Here is a 13069-nt window from a genome sequence, read left to right on the forward strand (position 1 = left end):
TCAGTCTTTGGTAATATGATAAAATATTTTAGTTTAAATCATTTGCACATATTTTATTAACAGGATAGGCTTGTTTCAGGAATAGCAGAGGTAATTTACCAAGTTTTAAATATACTCTAGGTATCAGAGAAATTTTGCTGTGTATTGCACCATGAAAGAATAATATCTGGTTTCAGTTGACTATGGGTTTGTACCAGGAAAGACTCTGAATTATATATGGAACAAATTCATCTATATAAAAGTATTATAGGTTTTGAAAATACAGTAGGTAAACTAAGATCTTTACTGCACTCTTACAAATATGTAAGCAGAGAACACCTGTAGATAGGAACAAGATATATTTCAATCAAGAAATAACTAAAAAGATTTTGATAAAAAGAGATAGTGCAGTTTTGTCCCACATCTCCTGAAAATACCCAACAACAAGCACAAAAATTAGAAAGTTTTATAATGGGTTTTGTGTAGAAAGCAACAATCATTCAAGCCTTCAGTTCAGTTCAGTCACTCAGTCATATCTGACTCTTTGGGACCCCATGGACTGCAGCACACCAGGCCTTCCTGTCCATCAGCAACTCCTGGAGTTTACTCAAACTCACGTCCATTGAATTGGTGATGCCATCCAACCTTCTCATCCTCTGCCGTCGCTTTTCCTCCTGCCTTCAATCTTTCCCAGTATCAGGGTCTTTTCCAACGAGTCAGTTCTTTGCACCAGATGGCCAAAGTATTGGAGTTTCAGCTTCAGCATCAGTCTTTCCAATGAACATTCAGGACTGATTTCCTTTAGGATGGACTGGTTGGATCTCCTTGCAGTCCAAGGGATTCTCAAGAGTCTTCGACAACACCACAGCTCAAAAGCATCATTTCTTCAATGCTCAGTTTTCTTTATAGTCCAACTCTCACATCCATACATGAATACTGGAAAAAACATAGTATTGACTAGACATTTGTTGACAAAGTAATGTCTCTGCTTTTTAATATGCTGTCTAGGTTGATCATTACATTTCTTCCAAGAAGCAAGTGTCTTTTAATTTCATGGCTGCAGTCACCATCTGCAGTGATTTTGAAGCCCAAGAAAATAAAATCTGTCACTGTTTCCACTATTTCCCCATTCAAGCCTTATTCTATTAAAAAGAGCTCATGTTGAGGAAATATCCAAGATTCTTTTCAAAGAGCAGCATCTTAGCATTTCTCCTTCTGCCAATGAAGACAGTTTAAATTAAATGAACATAAAAAATGTGTATGTATATTTATCAGTAATAGATAAAAATTACATATTAATAGAGTGAACATTAATGTTTGATTACCTCATTAAATTTACAAACTATCTTAAGAATTTACCTCTGAATTCTTATATTGAATACTTATTATTTAATTTGAAATAGTATTAAAAAAGGATAATAAGAAAAGAATACTCATTAAGATTTAAATATAATTAGCAATTTAGCTAGTAAATATTTGAGATACTGATTTTTACAGAATTCAAAAAGCAGAGTTTGTTCTATAAAAAAGAGTAAAAGTTCAAAAATTCAAAACAAAAAATAAAATGGACAACAAAAATTGCAAAAGCCTTTTTATTCATTCTGTTGAATTGATAGAGTATATACAGCAGTGTTCCCTTTCTCAGAGTCTTCGGGTGGTGGAGACTTCATGAGGCTGCATATGGAAGCTAAAATTGTCGTTACAAAAGGACCACTTATAATATGACCATGGATATTTCTTCTTATTTAGTATCAGCTGTTCTTTGGTCTATCACATCAAAACTGCTTCAGCTATTTTCTCCTCCAAAATCCTTTATTTCAAACATTCCACAATACAATAAAAATGCATGTTTTTAACAGTCAAGACTGAAATCTGAAGAAAGATGCAAGATTTCATGAAAGAAATGGGAGTGATGTCAGAGAACTGCAACTGCTAGAATCAAGTGCAAACTAATACAAAACAGGTAATAAGAAAATGATAACCACCATTAAAAAATTACAAGGGATCTTGAAAAGGTTTATTTATTTATTTTTAAATTTTTAAGTTAATCTCCTAAACCTTCCTTATGTGAAGGTTTTTCCTTCACATAAGATTTTAATCTTTGTTTTAGTTGGATTTACTTTGAGTGACTTTTTTTCCTGGAACTGATTATCGTCAGATAATGAGTTCTTATATTAAAATAATAAAATAATGCAACCATTATATATGCCAAAAAAAGTATATAACAGTCAATCAGAAAATTCCTTGAATATAGAAAAATACCTTGTGTTGGATTTAGGAAGATAAAAGAGGAAAGCAACCAGCACCTGCAAACAACAGAGATAACATTTTCTTCCCAAGTAACATCAAACAAGCCCTAAGTTCAGGATCAATAAATTCAAAGGGCAAAAGATGAGAAGAAAATATTGTCTAGGTAATTTTTTGCCCCACTTTAATGGAAACGTCTTAGTTGGCCTGAGCTTCCTTTCTTTCATCCTCTTACCCTACGTACAAAGCACAGGGAGCATGCTCACACCCAGATTTATAACTGAGACCCACTCCTTCAGTTACCTGACAGATAGGGCATGGGTAGCTTCAAGTGGGTGCTGGAGCCCAAGAGAAAGAAATCATAGCTTCTGAGAGGAGAAGTTTAGAAACATGTAAGACCACCTTGACTTCATTTGTGATCAAAGAGCAGAGTTTCTGCACTCTGGCAGCCATGCTATGTTCAGGCACTCTGCAGGGTGGTGTCCTGCCCATAACCATCCTCTTAAGTGAAGAAGCTCATCAATCTTAGTCTTCTTTACTAGGAAATGATGTCTTGAGGAAACAGACCTATAGAGCCAAACCTGTGTCAATACCTGGTATTAAATGACATGGTCTTTTTCATAGAACTGAAACATGCATACAAAAAATTGTATGTACATAAAACAAGGACATGAAAAAAGACTAGGTAATTCAGGAAGAAAACAGAAAAGTAACAACCAAGGCACAATCATACCACTACTCGCTAATACATGTCTATGGAAAGATTATTGCTGTTGGTGGTGAAGTATGTCTGACTTTTGCAACTCCATGGACTGTAGCCCTCCAGGCTCTTCTGTTTAAAGATTAGGTGGTCTAAAATACACATTTAAAAACAGACTTCACCATAACAAAGTAAAGAACAAAGGGAGCAAGTAAAACTTGCTTGATTTTTGAAAAAGAAATTATTGAGTAAACTGAGTAACACATTAGCAGGGCTAAAAACCACCTTCTTGATAAAATAAGTAGCCAAGTTTATTTAGTGGTTACAATAGACTAGATACTCCCCTGTAAACTTGAAATAGTCTTAAGTCATCTCATTCTCACAACAAATCTGTTTGATACTCTTATTATCTCCAGTTTACAAATGAGGAAATTGAGGCAAAAAGAAGCTGACTAGCTTAAGACCATTCATCTAGTAAGGACATCGTGCTAGTAGACACATTCTGAATAGGTTCTGTGACAAAACCATGTGCCTACCAACTGGGTTTGAGTAATCTTACAGACAAAGTTAACAGACTAACCAAATGCTTAAAGCCAAATTGTAGAGTTTTAAAAATACAAAAGAAATAAAAATGTTGAATGAAAAATACAAATATATATATATATATATATATATATATATATAGAGAGAGAGAGAGAGAGAGAGAGAGAGAGAAGAAACCAACTAAGTTCACTATTGATTTAATGAGAAAAACAATATAAAATATTTTCTGTGTGGAAAAAAATATATATGGGTCTTTATACTGAAAATCTCCACTGAAAAACAAGAAAAAATTTTCAAGACTCATTCTTAAATGAGTCGAATTTTAGAACACTGAGGAGGTTGAAAACTTCTAAAAGTATTCAGAAATAAAAACAAGGTCACCTACAATACAAAAAAAAATTAAATAAATAAGAATGACATCAGATTTTGCCTCAGCAGTTGTTGCATCTAAGGGTAAAATGTGATTTTTTTTTTTAGAGCATAAAAATATTATAAAATTATAGATATGTTTATCAACAAATACATAAAATATTTTCTGTTTGTTCAATAAAAGGATCTGTCTATCTATTCATCACATGCACAGTCAGGTACAACTGTTTTTGATCCCATGGTCTGTAGTTCACCAGGCTCCTCTGTCCATGGGATTTTCCAGGCAAGAATACCAGAGTGGGTTGCCATTTCCTCCTCCAGGGGATCTTCCTGACCCAGGGATCAAACTTGCACCTCCCACATCTCCTACCTTGAAAGCTGATTCTTTACTGTTTGGGCCATCAGGGAAGCCCAAAAAGATCTATAAGAAATATCAAGAGTTATAGTAAGGTTTGGTAATCTTTAGAAAAATTAGTCTAAAAGCAGCTGAATTCTAACCTGTCCTGCAAAGTGGACAAAGACAAATGTCTTAAAGTGATCCTTCAATAAGGAGAGGATGAGTTTAGTAACATCCTAAAATCAACAACAGCAGCAACATTGAATGGCATCTAATGATTAACTACAATATTAAAATTTTATTAAGGAATACAAATGTGAACAAATGGAAGTAAGGAGCATTGGATTTAGAATGGAAGAGGGATAGAAGACATTTTCTGAGCATGAGCACAGTTTAGTAATGAGCCTAATCCCATCTGGGACCAAGCATACCACCTGGATCTGCAATAACTAATATAAACACAATGCTGCAAATTCTATACATGTACATTGTAATTACAACTGAAACTTGACCTATGAGCATTAATAACATGACAGCTGCAGAGCTGAGGCAGTGTTTATAGAAAATACACACATAAAACTACTTCATATTCAGCTATACAAATACAATTTTCTGCTATTACATCAACTAAGACGGTGTTAATTAGGAATGGTAGGTCTTCTAGATGTTCATATTGAGCTTCCTGAATTTTACTTATTTTTTTTGTATATTCAAACACAATATCACCTAGTAAATAGTTATACTCTTTGTTAAATATTCTATACAGGACTATACCATTTCTATATTTCTCAAGATACTGATATTAAAGGACTTTGATGAGCAGGAACTGGAAAGATATAAATTGGTAGGTGGTTTAACTCTGGTGCATTTTCATTCCATTATACTTGCTTTCTCTCTAAATGAGAAATATATTTTCTTTCTTCTTTCCCTTTTACTCCCATTCCTTTTCCTTATCCCCATCTTCAAGTTCTAAATTAGGTTAAAATTAGATAACTAGGGCCTAGTATTTGAAAAAGTGGGTAGAAAATGAACCAACTATTGGTCTATTATATATTCATTCATCATATTTATAGCTTCTTAATTATTTTTAACTCTCCAAATTCAATGCATAAACTCAAGATCAAATTATCATTCTACTTCAGTTTTCAACTGATAATCAGTGGCTTTTTTTAATGCATTTTAAAATCTTTTTTAAAAATTAATTTTTTTAATGAAGGATAATTGCTTTACAGAATTGTGTTATTTCCTGTCAAACATCAGCATGAATCAGCCATAGGTATATATATATATCCCCTCTCGAACCTCCCTCCCATCTCCCTCCCCATCCTACCCCTCTAGGTTGATACAGAGCCCCTGCTTGAGTTTCTTGAGCTATACAGCACATTCCCGTTGGCTATCTATTTTACCTCTGGTAATGTAAGTTTCCATGTTACTCTTTCAATACATCTCACCATCTCCTCCCCTTCCTCCATGTCCATAAGTCTATTCTCTATGTCTGTTTCTCTATTGTTGCCCTGCACATAGTTTCTTCAGTATCATTTTTCTAAATTCCGTATATATGCATTGTTAGAATACGATATTTATCTTTCTCTTCCTGACTTACTTCACTCCGTATAATAGGCTCTAGGTTCATCCTGACTCAATGGATATGAGTTTGGGTAGACTCTGGGAGCTGGTGATGGACAGGGAGGCCTGGCGTGCTGCAGTTCATGGGGTGGCAAAGAGTCGGACACGACTGAGCGACTGAACTGAACTGAGGTTCATCCACCTCATCATAACTGACTCAAATTTGTTCCTTTTTACGGTTGAGTAATATTCTGTTGTGTATAGTACCACAACTTCTTTATGCATTCATCTGTTGATGGGCATCTAGGTTGCTTCCATCTTCTAGTTATTGTAAATAGGACTGCAGTGAAAAATGGGATACCTGTGCCTTTTTTGATTTTGGTTTCCTCAGGGTATATGCCTAGGAGTGGGATCGCTGGGTCATATGGTGGTTTCATTTCTAGTTTTTTAAGGAATCTCCATACAATCTTCCATACTGGCTGTATCAATTTATATTCCCACCAACAGTGCATGAACGTTCCCTTTTCTTCACAGCATTTTCAGCATTTATTGTTTGTAGACTTTTTGATCATGGCCATTCTGAGCAGTGTGAGATGATATCTCATTGTAGCTTTGATTTACATTTCTCTAATAATGAGCAATATTGAGCATCTTTTCATGTGTTTGTTACCCATCTGTATATCTTTGAAGAAATGACTGTTTAGGTCTTTTTCCCACTTTTTGATTGGGTTGTTTGTTTTTCTGGTATTGAGCTTTATGAGCTGCTTGTATATTTTGGAAATTAATCCTTTGTTAGTTGTTTCATTTGCTATTATTGTCTCCCATTCTGAGGGTTGTCTTTTCACCTTGATTATAGTTTCCTGTGCTGTGTAAAAGCTTTCAAGTTTAATCAGGTCCCTCTTGTTTACCTTTGTTTTTATTTACACTACACTAGGAGGTGGGTCATAGAGGATCTTGCTTGATTTATGTCAACAGGTGTTCTGCCTATGTTTTCCCCTAGGAGTTTTATACTTTCTGGTCTTACGTTTAGGTCTTTAAACCATTTTGAGTATATCTTTGTGTAGGTGTTAGGAAGTGTTCTAATTTCATTCTTTTACACGTACTGTCCAATTTTCGCAGCACCATTTATTGAAGAGGCCATTTTTGCCCCATTGTATATTCTTGCCTCCTTTGTCAAAAATAAGATGCCCATAGGTGCATGGGGTAATTTCTGTGCCTTGTATCTTTTCCCATTGGTCTATATTTCTGTTTTTGTGCCAGTACCACAGTGTCTTGATGACTGTAGCTTTGTAGTATAATCTGAAGTCAGGAAGGTTGATTTCTACAGCTCCATTCTTGCTTCTCAAGACTGCTTTGGCTCTTCAGGGTCTTTTGTGTTTCCCAATTAATTCTGCAATTTTTCTTCTAGTTCTGTGAAAAATGTCATTAGTAATTTGATAGGGATCACATTGAATCTGTAGATTGCTTTTGGTAGTATAGTCACTTTCACAATATTGATTCTTCCAACCCAGGAACATGGAATATCTCTCCATCTGTTTATGTCATCTTTGATTTCTTTCATCAGTGCCTTATAATTTTCTGTGTACAGTTCTTTTGTCTCCTTAGGTAAGTTTATCCCTACATATTTAATTCTTTTTGTTGCAATGGTGAATGAGATTGATTCCTTAATTTCTTTCTGATTTTTCAGTTTCAGTATATAGAAATACAAGTGATTTCTGTGTATTGATTTTGTATCCTGTGATTTGCTAAATTCACTGACTGACTCTAGTAATACTCTGATACTATCTTTAGGGTTTTCTACTTACAGTATCATGTCATCTTCAAACAGTGAGAACTTTACTTCTTTTCTGATCTGTATTTCTTTTATTTCTTTTTCTTCTCTGATTGCAGAAGCTAGAATTTCCAGTACCATATTGAATAATGGTGTCGAAAGTGCACATCGATGTCTTGTTTCTGATCTTAAGGGGAATGCTTTCAGGTTTTCACCTTTGAGAATAATGTTTGCTCTAGGCTTATCATATATGACCTTTACTATGTTGAGGTAGGCTCCTTCTATGCCCATTTCTTGAAGAGTTTCAATCATAAATGGGTGCTGAATTTTGTCAAAGGTATTATCTGCATCTATTGAGATGATGATATGGCTTTTATCTTTCAATTTATTAATATGCTGTATCACATTGATTGATTTGCATATATTGAAGAATCCTTGCATCCCTGGGAAAAAACCCAACTTGATCATGGTGTTTATTTTAGCATGTATGGATGTGAGAGTTGGACTGTGAAGAAAGCTCAGCACCAATAATTGATGCTTTTGAACTGTGGTGTTGGAGAAGACTCTTGAGAGTCCCTTGGACTGCAAGGAGATCCAACCAGTCCATCCTAAAGGAGATCAGTCCTGGGTGTTCATTGGAAGGACTGATGCTGAAGCTGAAACTCCAATACTTTGGCCACCTCATGTGAAGAGTTGAGTCATTGGAAAAGACCCTGATGCTGGGAGGGATTGGGAACAGGAGGAAAAGGGGACAACAGAGGATGAGATGGCTGGATGGCATCACCGACTCGATGCACATGAGTTTGAGTAAACTCCGGGAGTTTGTGACGGACAGGGAGGCTTGGTATGCTGCGATTCATGGGGTCGCAAAGAGTTGGACACGACTGAGCGACTGAACTGAACTGATCATGGTGTATGAGCTTTTTGGTGTATTGCTGAATTTTTTGCTAAAATTTTGTTGAGGAATTTTGCATCTATGTTCATCAGTGATATTGGCCTGTGGTTTTCATTTTTTGTGCTGTCTTCATCTGATTTTGGTATCAGGGTGATGTGGCCTCATGAATGAGTTTGGAAGTGTTGCTTCCTCTGCAATTTTCTTGAAAGAGTTTTAGAAAAATAGGCATTAGCTCTTCTCTAAATATTTGATAGAATTCTCTTGTGAAGCCATCTGGTCCTGGACTTTCATTTTTTGGAGATTTTGGATCACAGTTTCAATTTCAGTACTTGTTTCTGGGTTGTTCATAACTTCTATTTCTTCCTGGTTTAGTATTGGAAGATTGAACTTTTCTAAGAATCTGTCCATTTCTTCCAGGTTATCTATTTTATTGCCATATAGATATTCATAATAGCCTCTTATAATCTTTTGTATTTCTGCATTGTCTGTTGTAACCTCTCCTTTTTCATTTCTAATTTTGTTGATTTGATTTTTCTCTTTCTTATTCTTGATGGGTCTGGCTAAATGTTTGTCAACTTTGTTTATCTACTCAAAGAACCTGTTTTCAGTTTTATTAATCTTTACTATTGGTTCTTTCATTTCTTTTCATTTATTTTTTTCTTTTCATTTATTTTTGCATGGATATTTATTATTTATTTATTTCTACTATTTATTTGGGGGTGTTCTTTTTTCAGTTGTTTTACATGTAAAGTTAGGGTGTCTATTCAATGCATTTCTTGTTTCTCGAGGTAAGATTTTATTGCTATAAACCTCCGTCTTAGAACTGCTTTTGCTGCATCCCATAGGTTTTGAGTTGTTGTGTTTTCATTGTCATTTGTGTCTAGAATTTTTTTAAATTTCCCTTTGATTTCTTCAGTAACCTGTTGATTGTTTAGAAACATGTTGTTTAATCTCCATGTGATTGTTTTTCTTACAGTTGTTTTCTTGTAATTGATATCTAGTCTCATAGCACTGTTGTCCGAGAAGATGCTTGATACTATTTCAATTTTCTTAAATTTACTGAGTTTGATTTGTGATCCAAGATGTGGCCTCTCCTGGAGAATGTTCCATGTGCACTTGAGAAGGTGTATTCTTCTGCATTTGGATGGAATATCCTGAAGATATCGATGAGATCCACCTCATCTAATGTGTCATTTAAGACTTGTGTTTCCTTATTAATTTTCTGTTTTGATGATCTGTCCATTGGTGTGAGTGGGGTGTTAAAGTCTCCTACTATTAGTGTGCTACTGTCAGTTTCTCCTTTTATGTCCGTTAGTGTTTGTCTTATGTATTGAGGTGCTCCTATGTTGGGTGCATAGATATTTGCAATTGTTTTGTCTTCCTCTTGGATTCATCCCTTGATCATTATGCCTTGTACTTCCTTATCTCTTGCAATATTCTTTATTTTAAGGTCTATTTTGTGTGACATGAGGATTGTTACTACAGCTTTCTTTTGCTTCCCACTTGAATGAAATACATATTTCCGTCCTCTTACTTTCATTCTATATGTGTCTTTAGGTCTGAACTGGGTTTCTTGTAGACAGCATATAATGGGTCTTCTTGTTTTTGTATCCATTCAGCCAGTTTGTGTCTTTTGGATGCAACATTTAATCCATTTACATTTAAAATAATTATTGATATATATGTTCCTATTGCCATTTTCTTAATTGTTTGGGGTTGATTTTGTAGATTTTTTGTCTTCTTTTGTATATTTTTTTTATTGACATGAATCCACCACGGGTATACATATGTTTCCCATCATGAACCCCCTTCCCACCTCCCTCCCCATTCCATCTCTCTGGGTTATCCCAGTGCACCAGCCCCGAGCACCCAGTATCATGCATCAAACCCGGACTGGCGATTCATTTCACATACGATAATATACATGTTTCAATACCATTTTCCCAAATAATCCCACCTTCACCCTCTCCCACAGAGTCCAAAAGACTGTTCTATATATCTGTGTCACTTTTGCTGTCTCGCATACAGGGTTATCATTACCATCTTTCTAAATTCCATATATATGCATTAGTATACTGTATTGGTGTTTCTCTTTCTGGCTTACTTCACTCTGTATAATAGGCTCCAGTTTCATCCACCTCATTAGAACTGATTCAAATGTATTTTAATGTATTCTTTTTAATGGCTGGGTAATATTCCATTGTGTATATGTACCACATCTTTCTTATCCATTCATCTAGGATGGACATCTAGGTTGCTTCCATGTCTTGGTTATTATAAACAGTGCTGTGATGAATTTTGGGGTACACGTGTCTCTTTCAATTCTGGTTTCTTTGGTGTGTATGCCCAGCAGTGGGATTGCTGGGTCACATGGCATTTCTATTTCCAGTTTTTTAAGGAATCTCCACACTGTTCTCCATAGTGGCTGTATTAGTTTGCATTCCCACCAACAGTTAAGAGGGTTCCCTTTTCTCCACACCCTCTCCAGCATTTATTGCTCATAGACTTTTAGATAGCAACCATTCTGACTGGTGTGAAATGATACCTCATTTTGGTTTTGATTTGCATTTCTCTGATAATGAGTGATGTTGAGCATCTTTTCATGTGTTTGTTAGCCATCTGTATGTCCTCTTTGGAGAAATGTCTGTTTAGTTCTTTGGCCCATTTTTTTGATTGGGTCATTTATTTTTCTGGAATTGAGCTGCAGGAGTTGCTTGCATTTTTTTTGAGATTAATTCTTTGTCACTTGCTTCATTCGCTATTATTTTCTCCCATTCTGAGGGATGTCTTTTCACCTTGCTTAGTTTCCTTTGTTGTGCAGAAACTTTTAAGTTTCATTAGGTCCCGTTTGTTTATTTTTGCCTTTATTTCTAATATTCTGGGAGGTGGGTCATAGAGGATCCTGCTGTGGTTTATGTCAAAGAGTGTTTTGCCTATGCTTTCCTCTAAGAGTTTTACAGTTTTTGGTCTTACATTTAGATCTTTAATCCATTTTGAGTTTATTTTCGTGTAAGGTGTTAGAAAGTGTTCTAGTTTCATTCTTTTACAAGTAGTTGACCAGTTTTCCCAGCACCACTTGTCAAAGAGATTGTCTTTCCTAGATTGTATAGTCTTGCCTCCTTTGTCAAAGATAAGGTGTCCAGAGGTACATGGATTTATCTCTGGGCTTTCTATTTTGTATTTCTTGACTATATAAGTCCCTTTAACATTTGTTGTAAAGCTGGTTTGTTGGTACTGAATTCTCTTAATTTTTGCTTGTCTGAAAAGCTTTTGATTTCTCCATCAATTTTTTTTTCATTTATTTTTATGATTTCTCCATCAATTTTGAATGAGATCCTTGACAGGTACAGTAACCTTGGTTGTAGAGTTTTCATTTTCAGTACCTTAAATATGTCCTGCCATTCCCTTCTGACCTGCAGAGTTTCTGCTGAAAGATCAGCTGTTAAGTGTATGGGATTTCCCTTGTATATTACTTGTGGCTTTCCCCTTGTTGCTTTTAATACTCTTTATCTGGTCCCATCACCTCATGGGAAATAGATGGGGAAACAGTGGAAACAATGTCAGACTTTATTTTTTGGGGTTCCAAAATCACTGCAGATGGTGATTGCAGCCATGAAATTAAAAGATGCTGACTCTTTGGAAGTAAAGTTATGATCAACCTAGACAGCATATTAAAAAGCAGAGACATTACTTTGCCAACAAAGGTACGTCTAGTCAAGGCTATGATTTTTCTAGTGGTCATGTATGGATGTGAAAGTTGGATTGTGAAGAAAACCGAGCACAGAAAAATTGATGCTTTTGAACTGTGGTGTTGGAGAAGACTCTTGAGAATCCCTTGGACTACAAGGAGATCCAACTGGTCCATCCTAAAGGAGATCAGTCCTGGGTGTTCATTGGAAGGACTGATGCTGAAGCTGAAACTCCAGTACTGTGGCCACCTCATGTGAAGAGTTGAGTCATTGGAAAATACCCTGATGCTGTGAGGGATTGGGGGCAGGAGGAGAAGGGGACGACAGAGGATGAGATGGCTGGATGGCATCACCGATTCGATGGACATGAGTTTGAGTGTACTCTGGGAGTTGGTGATGGACAAGGAAGCCTGGTGTGCTGCGATTCATGGGGTCACAAAGAGTCAGACATGACTGAGTGACTGAACTGAACTGAACTGATGTTGTCTATTCTTTGTTAGTTTGATTAGTGTGTGTCTTCGCATGTTTCTCCTTGTGTTTATCCTGTATGGGACTCTTTGTGCCTCTTGGGGTTGACTGACTGTTTCCTTTTACATTTTGGGCTGATTTTCAACTCTAATCTCTTCAAAAATTTTCTCATACTCTTTATTTTTCTCTTCTTCTGGGACCCTTATAACTCGAATGTTGCTGTGTTTGAAATTGTTGCAGAGGTCTCTGAGACTATCCTCAGTTCTTTTCAATCATTTTACTTTATTCTGCTCTTCAGAAGTTATTTCTACCATTTTATCTTCCAGCTCATTGATTCATTCTTTTCCTTCAGATATTCTGCTATTGATTCCTTCTAGATTATTTTTAATTTCAATAATTATGTTGTTTGCCTCTTTATTTTTATTCTTTAATTCTTCTAGGTCTTTGTTAATTGATTTTTGCATTTTCTCCATTTTGTTTTCAAGGTTTTTGATCATCTTTACTC

Source organism: Dama dama, chromosome 30 (genome assembly GCF_033118175.1).
Source record: "Dama dama isolate Ldn47 chromosome 30, ASM3311817v1, whole genome shotgun sequence".
In the NCBI taxonomy this organism is placed as follows: domain Eukaryota; kingdom Metazoa; phylum Chordata; class Mammalia; order Artiodactyla; family Cervidae; genus Dama; species Dama dama.